The sequence below is a fragment of the Procambarus clarkii genome, chromosome 58 (genome assembly GCF_040958095.1).
Source record: "Procambarus clarkii isolate CNS0578487 chromosome 58, FALCON_Pclarkii_2.0, whole genome shotgun sequence".
NCBI lineage: Eukaryota > Metazoa > Arthropoda > Malacostraca > Decapoda > Cambaridae > Procambarus > Procambarus clarkii.
In genome coordinates this window covers 1,137,126-1,153,299 of record NC_091207.1, presented here as the reverse complement: position 1 = coordinate 1,153,299, position 16,174 = coordinate 1,137,126, and positions in this window count along the sequence as shown.

The following is a 16,174-nucleotide window of genomic DNA, read 5'->3' as shown; positions in this document are numbered from 1 at the left end:
CACGGAATCAAGAAACACAAGGAATCAAGAAACACACGGAATCAAGAAACACAAGGAATCAAGACAAACACGGAATCAAGAAACACAAGGAATCAAGAAACACAAGGAATCAAGACACACACGGAATCAAGACACACACGGAATCAAGACACACAAGGAATCAAGAAACAAAAGGAATCAAGAAACACACGGAATCAAGACACACACGGAATTAAGAAACACAAGGAATCAAGACACAAACGGAATCAAGACACACACGGAATCAAGAAACACAAGGAAGACAGACGGAATCAAGACACACACGGAATCAAGAAACACAAGGAATCAAGCACAGACGGAATCAAGACACACACGGAATCAAGACAACACGGAATCAAGCACACCGGAATCAAGAAACACAAGGAATCAAGGCACAGACGGAATCAAGACACACAAGGAATCAAGGCACATCGGAATCAAGAAACACAAGGAATCAAGGCACAGACGGAATCAAGACACACACGGAATCAAGCACACGGAATCAAAACACGGAATCAAGACACACGGAATCAACAAACACAAGGAATCAAGACACAAACGGAATCAAGACACACACGGAATCAAGAAACACAAGGAATCAAGGCACAGACGGAATCAAGACACACACGGAATCAAGACACACACGGAATCAAGACACACGGAATCAAGAAACACAAGGAATCAAGACACAAGGAATCAACACACGGAATCAAGACACACACGGAATCAAGACACACACGGAATCAAGACACGCACGGAATCAAGAAACACAAGGAATCAAGACACACACGGAATCAAGAAACACAAGGAATCAAGACACACACGGAATCAAGAAACACAAGGAATCAAAACTCAACTCAAGACACATACACGGACAGAGATAAAAAATTTAAACATCTAAGGAATGTGGCGTTTTTTTGTTTTTTTTTATCAAAAAAACTGTTTTAAATTTGTCAACGTGAGAACTGCCAGAAGGTCAATCATCGGCTGTCCAGAGAATCTATCGAACCTGATGCTGCTACAGGAGAGGACAATATGTGCCCTGTAATTGCAACCGTTTCGACAGGCTCGAACGCAGGTCTATCCGGATTAAGAATATGTTCTATCCAACTTGGATAGAACATGTTCAAAGTACAGTAACTTGTGTAAAGAAGAATGAACCTTTTTTTTCAACCTATGCGAGACAAATAATTGAATATGCAGCCCCAGCCTTTTTTCCAACAGAGCTGAGAGTTATGAGTTACATAACTTCTGGAAAACTACTTGAGCAATTGATTGATGGTTGAGAGGTGGGACCAAAGATCTGAATATCAAACCTAGCAAACACAACTAGGTGAATACAACTAGGTGAGAACAAACTTACAAAAACCCACAGTTGTAGATGCAAACTCCATTCATAATTTTAAAAGTTGATATGACAGGAAACCAACAGGAGACCAGGAGTCATTGCTTTAAACAACCGGCGGCTATATTGTCAGCGTTCAAAAACTGATGCTCAGTCCTGCAAGTACAAATAGGTGAGTACACAGAAATATGAAACATGTGTGTGTTCCTTCTAGACTAACGATCGGGATTCCTGGATCGAAACCCGGCCAGGCAGGACTGAAATTATTGGTAGCGTTTCCTATCACCTAATGCCTCTGTTCTCCTAGCAGTAAACAGGTATCCAGGAGTTGTGAGCTTCATGTAGGGTTGCATCCTAGTGAGGGTCAGTCAGGGTGTTCGATCTTGTGAGGTGGGTGTTGGTTAGGTTAGGTTAGGTTAGGTTTGGTTAGGTTAGGTTAGGTTTAGGTTAAGTTTGGTTAGGTTAGGTTAGGTTAGGTTAAGTTTGGTTAGGTTAGGTTAGGTTAGGTTAAGTTTGGTTAGGTTAGGTTTGGTTAGGTTAGGTTAGGTTAGGTTAGGTTAGGTTTAGGTTTAGGTTAGGTTAGGTTAGGTTAGGTTTGTTAGGTTAGGTTTGGTTAGGTTTAGGTTAGGTTAGGTTAGGTTAGTTAGGTTTGGTTAGGTTAGGTTAGGTTAGGTTAGTTAGGTTAGGTTAGGTTTAGGTTAGGTTAGGTTAGGTTAGGTTAGGTTAGGTTAGTTAGGTTAGGTTACGTTAGTTAGGTTAGGTTAGGTTAAGTTTGGTTAGGTTAGGTTAGGTTAGGTTAGGTTAGGTTACGTTAGTTAGGTTAGGTTAGGTTAAGTTTGGTTAGGTTAGGTTAGGTTAAGTTTGGTTAGGTTAGGTTTGGTTAGGTTAGGTTAGGTTTAGGTTAGGTGAGGTTAAGTTTGGTTAGGTTAGGTTAGGTTAAGTTTGGTTAGGTTAGGTTTGGTTAGGTTAGGTTAGGTTAGGTTTAGGTTAGGTTAGGTTAGGTTAGGTTAGGTTAGGTTAGGTTTAGGTTAGGTTAGGTTAGGTTTTGTTAGGTTAGGTTTGGTTAGGTTTAGGTTAGGTTAGGTTAGTTAGGTTAGGTTTGGTTAGGTTTAGGTTAGGTTAGGTTAGGTTTGTTAGGTTAGGTTTAGGTTAGGTTAGGTTAGGTTAGGTTAGTTAGGTTAGGTTTGGTTAGGTTTAGGTTAGGTTAGGTTAGGTTAGGTTAGGTTAGGTTAGGTTAGGTTAGGTTACGTTAGTTAGGTTAGGTTAGGTTTGGTTAGGTTTAGGTTAGGTTAGTTAGGTTAGGTTAGGTTAGATTAGGTTAGGTTAGTTAGGTTAGGTTTGGTTAGGTTAGGTTACGTTACGTTAGTTAGGTTAGGTTAGATTAGTTAGGTTAGGTTAGTTAGGTTAGGTTAGGTTAGGTTAGTTAGGTTAGGTTTGGTTTGGTTAGCTTAGTTAGGTAAGTTAGGTAGATTGGGTTTAGGTGTAGGTTAGGTTAGATTTAGATTAGGTTAAGTTATATTAGGTTTGGTTTTAGATTGTGGTAGGTTATAGGTTAGGGTAGGGTATAGGTTAGGCTAGGTTAAGTTAGGAAATAGGCCAAGAGTTATTGCTATAAACAACCGACGGCTTAAAGGCAGACTCTAAGATTAACGCTCGATCCTCCTGGCACAAATAGGTGAGTACACATATATGTAACATGAATGATGTGTTCCTTCTCGACTCTCAATAAGGGATTCCAGGGTTCGAATCGCGGTCGGGTAGGGCTGTAATTGTTGGTAGCGTTTCCTATCACCCAATGCACCTGTTCACCTAGCAGTAAATAGGTATCCAGGAGTTAGTGAGCTACTAGCATCCTGTTGAGTGAGGGTTAGTTTAACCTTGTGGGGTGGGTGTTGGAGACCACTTTATAATCCTAACATGTATATATAGACTGCCTGACTGCCTGTCCCCCGACTCAAAGAAGTTATATGTATTGACTCAATGAAGCCTAAGAGAACATAATCCAAGGCCTAAGAGTAGTCATTCGTGCTTAGAAGAGGATTGTTTAGGTTTTATAAATAGCGGCGGGTGGCATTTATAAGTGATTTGTGCGAGATCAATGGCATCCAAACATTTCCATGTTGGTGCTATAGTCCACTTTTGGTTGGTTTGTTTGACTATAAGAACTATCATTAATGGAGAATTGGCTGGTATGTGTGAGTATCCTCCGCCGCAGTTACCATTATCATCACTCACTCACTCACAAGTTATTGGTTACCACTTGTATGCAATAACAACGGCCATACTACCACTTAAAGGACACTGCTTCTCGTCCCATTAGCCAAGTTAAGCAACTTTCAATTTGGTTAGTAATTGGATGGGTAACCTGCCTGGTAACACCAACTGCTAGTACTGCTGATGGCATTCATATTTGGACAGTCCCTGTGGATCAGTGGTAAGGCACTCACCTCGCGCTTCTCAAGCGATTTCGCCTGGGTTCATATCCTGGCTGGCAGGGGAAGAGCGGATTGACTAGGCACCAATCCTTAACTTAACGATTCTCTTCACGAAGCAGTGAATGGGTACCTGGTTGTTAAACGGTTTGTCGGGTTGTGTTCCAGGGAAAATTAACAATGAGTTTGTGTGTACTCACCTAATTGTACTCACCTTATTGTGCTTGCGGGGGTTGAGCTCTGGCTCTTTGGTCTGCCTCTCAACCGTCAATCAACAGGAGTACTGGTTCCTGAGCCTATTGGGCTCTATCATATCTACACTTGAAACTGTGTATGGAGTCAGCCTCCACCACATCACTTCCTAATGCATTCCATTTGTCAACTACTCTGACACTAAAAAAGTTCTTTCTAATATCTCTGTGGCTCATTTGGGCACTCAGTTTCCACCTGTGTCCCCTAGTACGTGTGCCCCTTGTTTTAAATAGCCTACCTTTATCTACCCTATCGATTCCCTTGAGAATCTTGAATGTGGTGATCATGTCCCCCTTAACTCTTCTGTCTTCCAACGAAGTGAGGTTTAATTCCCGTAGTCTCTCCTCGTAGCTCATACCTCTTAGCTCGGGTTCTAGTCTGGTGGCAAACCTTTGAACCTTTTCCAGTTTAGTCTTATGCTTGACTAGATGTGGACTCCATGCTGGAGCTGCATACTTGGGGATTGGTCTGACATATGTGGTATATAATGTTCTCAAAGATTCCTTTCAGTGTGTGTGTATTTTATAAGAAAGAGACACATAAACATGTGTGTGAATGAATATGTACACCAATTAATAGTGAATGGGCTGGCATGTGTGAGTATTAATGTATACTATGGGCCACACTCACTGAAATATGTTGTCTGTGTGTGTACATACGTGTAATTGGAGTGACTTATCCACGTGAATTTATCTGTGTGTGTATATATCCAATATGAGTGTCCTTGTCATAATTGTGACAGTTTCTGCAATTTGACTGTCGAGACTGTATGTATGTTTGTATATATGTGTGTGTGTGTGTGTGTGTGTGTCTGTATATATGTGTGTGTGTGTGTATATATATGTGTGTGTGCGCGCGCGCGCACGAATGTCGCGCTCTGAAATATGTACCTATGATTATTAGAGTATACCATTCGAGAAAAAATGTCTAACTATTTATCGGTCCATTCTCTCTCTCTGTGCCGGCCTTCCTGCTAAAACTTGTCCACTCATTATGCTGTTGAATATCTATCTCCAATGGTCATTTACCATTAATTAATATATTATTAAGCAGATAAAGTCCTTTACAAATATCTTCATCTTTTAAAGCACATATCTTTCTTCTAACATGAATCACTATAACTCATATACTTTCATCAGTTCCAAACACTTTTCTTATTCCTTCCTTAACATCTTTCCTTATATAACCTATCTCCACAAATTAATATCTTAATGATTAACTGGCAACTCCATGCCTTTAACTCAGGCCCCCCTCTGCAGCTCCCTCGGCCCCCCCCCTACCAACACCCTACCCCCAACCGAGGCCCAAATATAACTACCCCCATACCACAATTACCAGAGACCACCCCCGCCCCCTCCCCCGACCCCCGCCTAACAGAGAAAATGACCGCCACAACGCTATACTTACCCAGCCGAACCGTTCGTTCGCGTATGTACTATTTATTGTTGAAAAAACTTAGAATAAAACAAACCGGATTTTCATTCCCTAGTAAAAACATATATATATGTATACAAAACGAGGCCTAGATTAGCACATATTAGGTATTGGATTGCTTGTTTACCATTCACAAACTCATTTGGACACACACACACCACACTAAATATTAAATAATACATACCTTTAAACACACACACACACACACACACACACACGTCAGTTTGCCTAAATTCTCCAATATTCATTCATGAAACTGCCTCACTGGACTGCAACCTCATCGAATAAGCTGTCATGTATTTCTAACTCTCAACACAAACTCACAACTTCACACGTCAATCATTGCAAATGTTGATAAATAGACACTAACTAACCTTACTACGAGATATAAATACAAGTGCAAAATTTGATTCAGAAGGCAACTCCAGCGTGGCCTAGTCGGATAGAACATGTTCTTAATCCGGATAGACCTGCGTTCGAGCCTGTCGAAACGGTTGCAAGTACAGGGCACAGATTTATCTGTGTGTCCCCTCCTGTAGGAGCATCAGTTTCGATAGATTCTCTGGATAGCTGAAGATTGATTGACTGACCCCTTGGAATGTGGGGAAGGGTTGAAATCCGGGGGCCCACGGACGGATACCTGGATCCACTGACCTCGGGCAGGTCTTTCAATTCACCTGGATTTCAGGTGGGGAGAAGGGAGGCAATTTGGGTCGACACAAATAGCTTCCTGGACCCAAAACCCCAAAGACACCCAGACACACGGAATCAAGACGCACACGGCTGCAGGAGACACAAGGACTCAAGACACACGCGGAATCAAGACACACACGGACTCAAGACACACGCGGACTCAAGACACACACGGAATCAAGACTCGCGGACTCAAGACACACGCGGAATCAAGACACACGCAGACTCAAGACACACGCGGAATCAAGACACACACGGACTCAAGACACACATGGACTCAAGACACAAACGGATTCAAGACACACGCGGACTCAAGACACACACGGAATCAAGACACACACGGACACTGACACGATCCCAAGGTGGAGATAAGGGAGGCAATTTGAGGGGACACAAATGGCATCCTGGACTCAATACCCCAGGGATAATGACATAGACACGGACACGGACACGGATACGGACACTCATAGACTCTAACGGACACGGACACACGGAATCAATACACGGACTCAAGACACACACGGACTCAAGACACACACAGAATCAAGACACACATGGACACTGACACGATCCCAAGGTGGAGATAAGGGAGGCAATTTGAGGGGACACAAATGGCATCCTGGACTCAAAACCCCAGGGATAATGGCACGAACACGGACACTAACTAACCTAACCTAAGACTCTGACGGACACGGGAACATACGGAATCAAGACACACGCGGAAACAAGACACACTCAGGAGACACACACGAAATCAAGACACATAAGGAATCAAGGCACAGACCGAATCAAGAAACACAAGGAATCAAGAAACACAAGGAATCAAGACACACACGGAATCAAGAAACACAAGGAATCAAGAAACACAAGGAATCAAGAAACACAAGGAATCAAGACAAACACGAAACCAAGAAACACAAGGAATCAAGAAACACAAGGAATCAAGAAACACAAGGAATCAAGAAACACAAGGAATCAAGACAAACACGAAACCAAGAAACACAAGGAATCAAGAAACACAAGGAATCAAGACACGCACGGAATCAAGACACACACGGAATCAAGACACGCACGGAATCAAGACACACACGGAATCAAGACACGCACGGAATCAAGAAACACAAGGAATCAAGAAACACACGGAATCAAGAAACACAAGGAATCAAGAAACACAAGGAATCAAGACACAAACGGAATCAAGACACACACGGAATCAAGACACAAACGGAATCAAGACACACACGGAATCAAGAAACACAAGGAATCAAGAAACACACGGAATCAAGAAACACAAGGAATCAAGACACAAACGGAATCAAGACACACACGGAATCAAGAAACACAAGGAATCAAGGCACAGACGGAATCAAGACACACACGGAATCAAGACACGCACGGAATCAAGAAACACAAGGAATCAAGAAACACACGGAATCAAGAAACACAAGGAATCAAGACAAACACGGAATCAAGAAACACAAGGAATCAAGAAACACAAGGAATCAAGACACACACGGAATCAAGACACACACGGAATCAAGAAACACAAGGAATCAAGAAACAAAAGGAATCAAGAAACACACGGAATCAAGACACACACGGAATTAAGAAACACAAGGAATCAAGACACAAACGGAATCAAGACACACACGGAATCAAGAAACACAAGGAAGACAGACGGAATCAAGACACACACGGAATCAAGAAACACAAGGAACAAGCACAGACGGAATCAAGACACACAGGAATCAAGACAACACGGAATCAAGCACACCGGAATCAAGAAACACAAGGAATCAAGGCACAGACGGAATCAAGACACAAGGAATCAAGGCACATAACGGAATCAAGAACACAAGGAATCAAGGCACAGACGGAATCAAGACACACGGAATCAAACACACGGAATCAACACAGGAATCAAGACACACAGGAATCAACAAACACAAGGAATCAAGACACAAACGGAATCAAGACACACACGGAATCAAGAAACACAAGGAATCAAGCACAGACGGAATCAAGAACACACGGAATCAAGACACAACGGAATCAAGACACACGGAATCAAGAAACACAAGGAATCAACACAAGGAATCAGAACACAGACATCAAGACACACACGGAATCAAGACACACACGGAATCAAGACACGCACGGAATCAAGAAACACAAGGAATCAAGACACACACGGAATCAAGAAACACAAGGAATCAAGACACACACGGAATCAAGAAACACAAGGAATCAAAACTCAACTCAAGACACATACACGGACAGAGATAAAAAATTTAAACATCTAAGGAATGTGGCGTTTTTTTGTTTTGTTTTTATCAAAAAAACTGTTTTAAATTTGTCAACGTGAGAACTGCCAGAAGGTCAATCATCGGCTGTCCAGAGAATCTATCGAACCTGATGCTGCTACAGGAGAGGACAATATGTGCCCTGTAATTGCAACCGTTTCGACAGGCTCGAACGCAGGTCTATCCGGATTAAGAATATGTTCTATCCAACTTGGATAGAACATGTTCAAAGTAACACTAACTTGTGTAAAGAAGAATGAACCTTTTTTTTCAACCTATGCGAGACAAATAATTGAATATGCAGCCCCAGCCTTTTTTCCAACAGAGCTGAGAGTTATGAGTTACATAACTTCTGGAAAACTACTTGAGCAATTGATTGATGGTTGAGAGGTGGGACCAAAGATCTGAATATCAAACCTAGCAAACACAACTAGGTGAATACAACTAGGTGAGAACAAACTTACAAAAACCCACAGTTGTAGATGCAAACTCCATTCATAATTTTAAAAGTTGATATGACAGGAAAATAGACCAGGAGTCATTGCTTTAAACAACCGGCGGCTATATTGTCAGCGTTCAAAAACTGATGCTCAGTCCTGCAAGTACAAATAGGTGAGTACACAGAAATATGAAACATGTGTGTGTTCCTTCTAGACTAACGATCTGGGATTCCTGGATCGAAACCCGGCCAGGCAGGACTGAAATTATTGGTAGCGTTTCCTATCACCTAATGCCTCTGTTCTCCTAGCAGTAAACAGGTATCCAGGAGTTGTGAGCTTCATGTAGGGTTGCATCCTAGTGAGGGTCAGTCAGGGTGTTCGATCTTGTGAGGTGGGTGTTGGTTAGGTTAGGTTAGGTTAGGTTTGGTTAGGTTAGGTTAGGTTTAGGTTAAGTTTGGTTAGGTTAGGTTAGGTTAGGTTAAGTTTGGTTAGGTTAGGTTAGGTTAGGTTAAGTTTGGTTAGGTTAGGTTTGGTTAGGTTAGGTTAGGTTAGGTTAGGTTAGGTTAGGTTAGGTTTAGGTTAGGTTAGGTTAGGTTTGTTAGGTTAGGTTTGTAGGTTAGGTTAGGTTAGGTTAGGTTAGTTAGGTTAGGTTAGGTTAGGTTAGGTTAGGTTAGTTAGGTTAGGTTAGGTTAGGTTAGGTTAGGTTAGGTTAGGTTAGGTTAGGTTAGGTTAGTTAGGTTAGGTTACGTTAGTTAGGTTAGGTTAGGTTAAGTTTGGTTAGGTTAGGTTAGGTTAGGTTAGGTTAGGTTACGTTAGTTAGGTTAGGTTAGGTTAAGTTTGGTTAGGTTAGGTTAGGTTAAGTTGGTTAGGTTAGGTTTGGTTAGGTTAGGTTAGGTTTAGGTTAGGTGAGGTTAAGTTTGGTTAGGTTAGGTTAGGTTAAGTTTGGTTAGGTTAGGTTTGGTTAGGTTAGGTTAGGTTAGGTTTAGGTTAGGTTAGGTTAGGTTAGGTTAGGTTAGGTTAGGTTTAGGTTAGGTTAGGTTAGGTTTGTTAGGTTAGGTTTGGTTAGGTTTAGGTTAGGTTAGGTTAGTTAGGTTAGGTTTGGTTAGGTTTAGGTTAGGTTAGGTTAGGTTTGTTAGGTTAGGTTTAGGTTAGGTTAGGTTAGGTTAGGTTAGTTAGGTTAGGTTTGGTTAGGTTTAGGTTAGGTTAGGTTAGGTTAGTTAGGTTAGGTTAGGTTAGGTTAGGTTAGGTTACGTTAGTTAGGTTAGGTTAGGTTAGGTTTGGTTAGGTTTAGGTTAGGTTAGTTAGGTTAGGTTATGTTAGATTAGGTTAGGTTAGTTAGGTTAGGTTTGGTTAGGTTAGGTTACGTTACGTTAGTTAGGTTAGGTTAGATTAGTTAGGTTAGGTTAGTTAGGTTAGGTTAGGTTAGGTTAGTTAGGTTAGGTTTGGTTTGGTTAGCTTAGTTAGGTAAGTTAGGTAGATTGGGTTTAGGTGTAGGTTAGGTTAGATTTAGATTAGGTTAAGTTATATTAGGTTTGGTTTTAGATTGTGGTAGGTTATAGGTTAGGGTAGGGTATAGGTTAGGCTAGGTTAAGTTAGGAAATAGGCCAAGAGTTATTGCTATAAACAACCGACGGCTTAAAGGCAGACTCTAAGATTAACGCTCGATCCTCCTGGCACAAATAGGTGAGTACACATATATGTAACATGAATGATGTGTTCCTTCTCGACTCTCAATAAGGGATTCCAGGGTTCGAATCGCGGTCGGGTAGGGCTGTAATTGTTGGTAGCGTTTCCTATCACCCAATGCACCTGTTCACCTAGCAGTAAATAGGTATCCAGGAGTTAGTGAGCTACTAGCATCCTGTTGAGTGAGGGTTAGTTTAACCTTGTGGGGTGGGTGTTGGAGACCACTTTATAATCCTAACATGTATATATAGACTGCCTGACTGCCTGTCCCCCGACTCAAAGAAGTTATATGTATTGACTCAATGAAGCCTAAGAGAACATAATCCAAGGCCTAAGAGTAGTCATTCGTGCTTAGAAGAGGATTGTTTAGGTTTTATAAATAGCGGCGGGTGGCATTTATAAGTGATTTGTGCGAGATCAATGGCATCCAAACATTTCCATGTTGGTGCTATAGTCCACTTTTGGTTGGTTTGTTTGACTATAAGAACTATCATTAATGGAGAATTGGCTGGTATGTGTGAGTATCCTCCGCCGCAGTTACCATTATCATCACTCACTCACTCACAAGTTATTGGTTACCACTTGTATGCAATAACAACGGCCATACTACCACTTAAAGGACACTGCTTCTCGTCCCATTAGCCAAGTTAAGCAACTTTCAATTTGGTTAGTAATTGGATGGGTAACCTGCCTGGTAACACCAACTGCTAGTACTGCTGATGGCATTCATATTTGGACAGTCCCTGTGGATCAGTGGTAAGGCACTCACCTCGCGCTTCTCAAGCGATTTCGCCTGGGTTCATATCCTGGCTGGCAGGGGAAGAGCGGATTGACTAGGCACCAATCCTTAACTTAACGATTCTCTTCACGAAGCAGTGAATGGGTACCTGGTTGTTAAACGGTTTGTCGGGTTGTGTTCCAGGGAAAATTAACAATGAGTTTGTGTGTACTCACCTAATTGTACTCACCTTATTGTGCTTGCGGGGGTTGAGCTCTGGCTCTTTGGTCTGCCTCTCAACCGTCAATCAACAGGAGTACTGGTTCCTGAGCCTATTGGGCTCTATCATATCTACACTTGAAACTGTGTATGGAGTCAGCCTCCACCACATCACTTCCTAATGCATTCCATTTGTCAACTACTCTGACACTAAAAAAGTTCTTTCTAATATCTCTGTGGCTCATTTGGGCACTCAGTTTCCACCTGTGTCCCCTAGTACGTGTGCCCCTTGTTTTAAATAGCCTACCTTTATCTACCCTATCGATTCCCTTGAGAATCTTGAATGTGGTGATCATGTCCCCCTTAACTCTTCTGTCTTCCAACGAAGTGAGGTTTAATTCCCGTAGTCTCTCCTCGTAGCTCATACCTCTTAGCTCGGGTTCTAGTCTGGTGGCAAACCTTTGAACCTTTTCCAGTTTAGTCTTATGCTTGACTAGATGTGGACTCCATGCTGGAGCTGCATACTTGGGGATTGGTCTGACATATGTGGTATATAATGTTCTCAAAGATTCCTTTCAGTGTGTGTGTATTTTATAAGAAAGAGACACATAAACATGTGTGTGAATGAATATGTACACCAATTAATAGTGAATGGGCTGGCATGTGTGAGTATTAATGTATACTATGGGCCACACTCACTGAAATATGTTGTCTGTGTGTGTACATACGTGTAATTGGAGTGACTTATCCACGTGAATTTATCTGTGTGTGTATATATCCAATATGAGTGATCCTTGTCATAATTGTGACAGTTTCTGCAATTTGACTGTCGAGACTGTATGTATGTTTGTATATATGTGTGTGTGTGTGTGTGTGTGTGTGTGTGCTGTATATATGTGTGTGTGTGTATATATATGTGTGTGTGCGCGCGCGCGCACGAATGTCGCGCTCTGAAATATGTACCTATGATTATTAGAGTATACCATTCGAGAAAAAATGTCTAACTATTTATCGGTCCATTCTCTCTCTCTGTGCCGGCCTTCCTGCTAAAACTTGTCCACTCATTATGCTGTTGAATATCTATCTCCAATGGTCATTTACCATTAATTAATATATTATTAAGCAGATAAAGTCCTTTACAAATATCTTCATCTTTTAAAGCACATATCTTTCTTCTAACATGAATCACTATAACTCATATACTTTCATCAGTTCCAAACACTTTTCTTATTCCTTCCTTAACATCTTTCCTTATATAACCTATCTCCACAAATTAATATCTTAATGATTAACTGGCAACTCCATGCCTTTCCCTCCCCCTACCCCTCAGGCACCCCCTCTGCAGCTCCCTCGGCCCCCACCCCCCTACCAACACCCTACCCCGCAACCGAGGCCCAAATATAACTACCCCCATACCACAATTACCAGAGACCACCCCCGCCCCCTCCCCCGACCCCCGCCTAACAGAGAAAATGACCGCCACAACGCTATACTTACCCAGCCGAACCGTTCGTTCGCGTATGTACTATTTATTGTTGAAAAAACTTAGAATAAAACAAACCGGATTTTCATTCCCTAGTAAAACACATATATATATGTATACAAAACGAGGCCTAGATTAGCACATATTAGGTATTGGATTGCTTGTTTACCATTCACAAACTCATTTGGACACACACACACCACACTAAATATTAAATAATACATACCTTTAAACACACACACACACACACACACACACGTCAGTTTGCCTAAATTCTCCAATATTCATTCATGAAACTGCCTCACTGGACTGCAACCTCATCGAATAAGCTGTCATGTATTTCTAACTCTCAACACAAACTCACAACTTCACACGTCAATCATTGCAAATGTTGATAAATAGACACTAACTAACCTTACTACGAGATATAAATACAAGTGCAAAATTTGATTCAGAAGGCAACTCCAGCGTGGCCTAGTCGGATAGAACATGTTCTTAATCCGGATAGACCTGCGTTCGAGCCTGTCGAAACGGTTGCAAGTACAGGGCACAGATTTATCTGTGTGTCCCCTCCTGTAGGAGCATCAGTTTCGATAGATTCTCTGGATAGCTGAAGATTGATTGACTGACCCCTTGGAATGTGGGGAAGGGTTGAAATCCGGGGGCCCACGGACGGATACCTGGATCCACTGACCTCGGGCAGGTCTTTCAATTCACCTGGATTTCAGGTGGGGAGAAGGGAGGCAATTTGGGTCGACACAAATAGCTTCCTGGACCCAAAACCCCAAAGACACCCAGACACACGGAATCAAGACGCACACGGCTGCAGGAGACACAAGGACTCAAGACACACGCGGAATCAAGACACACACGGACTCAAGACACACGCGGACTCAAGACACACACGGAATCAAGACTCGCGGACTCAAGACACACGCGGAATCAAGACACACGCAGACTCAAGACACACGCGGAATCAAGACACACACGGACTCAAGACACACATGGACTCAAGACACAAACGGATTCAAGACACACGCGGACTCAAGACACACACGGAATCAAGACACACACGGACACTGACACGATCCCAAGGTGGAGATAAGGGAGGCAATTTGAGGGGACACAAATGGCATCCTGGACTCAATACCCCAGGGATAATGACATAGACACGGACACGGACACGGATACGGACACTCATAGACTCTAACGGACACGGACACACGGAATCAATACACGGACTCAAGACACACACGGACTCAAGACACACACAGAATCAAGACACACATGGACACTGACACGATCCCAAGGTGGAGATAAGGGAGGCAATTTGAGGGGACACAAATGGCATCCTGGACTCAAAACCCCAGGGATAATGGCACGAACACGGACACTAACTAACCTAACCTAAGACTCTGACGGACACGGGAACATACGGAATCAAGACACACGCGGAAACAAGACACACTCAGGAGACACACACGAAATCAAGACACATAAGGAATCAAGGCACAGACCGAATCAAGAAACAAAGGAATCAAGAAACACAAGGAATCAAGACACACACGGAATCAAGAAACACAAGGAATCAAGAAACACAAGGAATCAAGAAACACAAGGAATCAAGACAAACACGAAACCAAGAAACACAAGGAATCAAGAAACACAAGGAATCAAGAAACACAAGGAATCAAGAAACACAAGGAATCAAGACAAACACGAAACCAAGAAACACAAGGAATCAAGAAACACAAGGAATCAAGACACGCACGGAATCAAGACACACACGGAATCAAGACACGCACGGAATCAAGACACACACGGAATCAAGACACGCACGGAATCAAGAAACACAAGGAATCAAGAAACACACGGAATCAAGAAACACAAGTAATCAAGAAACACAAGGAATCAAGACACAAACGGAATCAAGACACACACGGAATCAAGACACAAACGGAATCAAGACACACACGGAATCAAGAAACACAAGGAATCAAGAAACACACGGAATCAAGAAACACAAGAAATCAAGACACAAACGGAATCAAGACACACACGGAATCAAGAAACACAAGGAATCAAGGCACAGACGGAATCAAGACACACACGGAATCAAGACACGCACGGAATCAAGAAACACAAGGAATCAAGAAACACACGGAATCAAGAAACACAAGGAATCAAGACACACGGAATCAAGAAACACAAGGAATCAAGAAACACAAGGAATCAAGACACACACGGAATCAAGACACACACGGAATCAAGACACACAAGGAATCAAGAAACAAAAGGAATCAAGAAACACACGGAATCAAGACACACACGGAATTAAGAAACACAAGGAATCAAGACACAAACGGAATCAAGACACACACGGAATCAAGAAACACAAGGAATGGACAGACGGAATCAAGACACACACGGAATCAAGAAACACAAGGAATCAAGGCACAGACGGAATCAAGACACACACGGAATCAAGACATACACGGAATCAAGGCACACTCGGAATCAAGAAACACAAGGAATCAAGGCACAGACGGAATCAAGACACACAAGGAATCAAGGCACATAAGGAATCAAGAAACACAAGGAATCAAGGCACAGACGGAATCAAGACACACACGGAATCAAGACACACGGAATCAACAAACACACGGAATCAAGACACACACGGAATCAACAAACACAAGGAATCAAGACACAAACGGAATCAAGACACACACGGAATCAAGAAACACAAGGAATCAAGGCACAGACGGAATCAAGACACACACGGAATCAAGACACACACGGAATCAAGACACGCACGGAATCAAGAAACACAAGGAATCAAGACACACACGGAATCAAGAAACACATGGAATCAAGACACACACGGAATCAAGAAACACAAGGAATCAAAACTCAACTCAAGACACATACACGGACAGAGATAAAAAATTTAAACATCTAAGGAATGTGGCGTTTTTTTGTTTTGTTTTTATCAAAAAAACTGTTTTAAATTTGTCAACGTGAGAACTGCCAGAAGGTCAATCATCGGCTGTCCAGAGAATCTATCGAACCTGATGCTGCTACAGGAGAGGACAATATGTGCCCTGTAATTGCAACCGTTTCGACAGGCTCGAACGCAGGTCTATCCGGA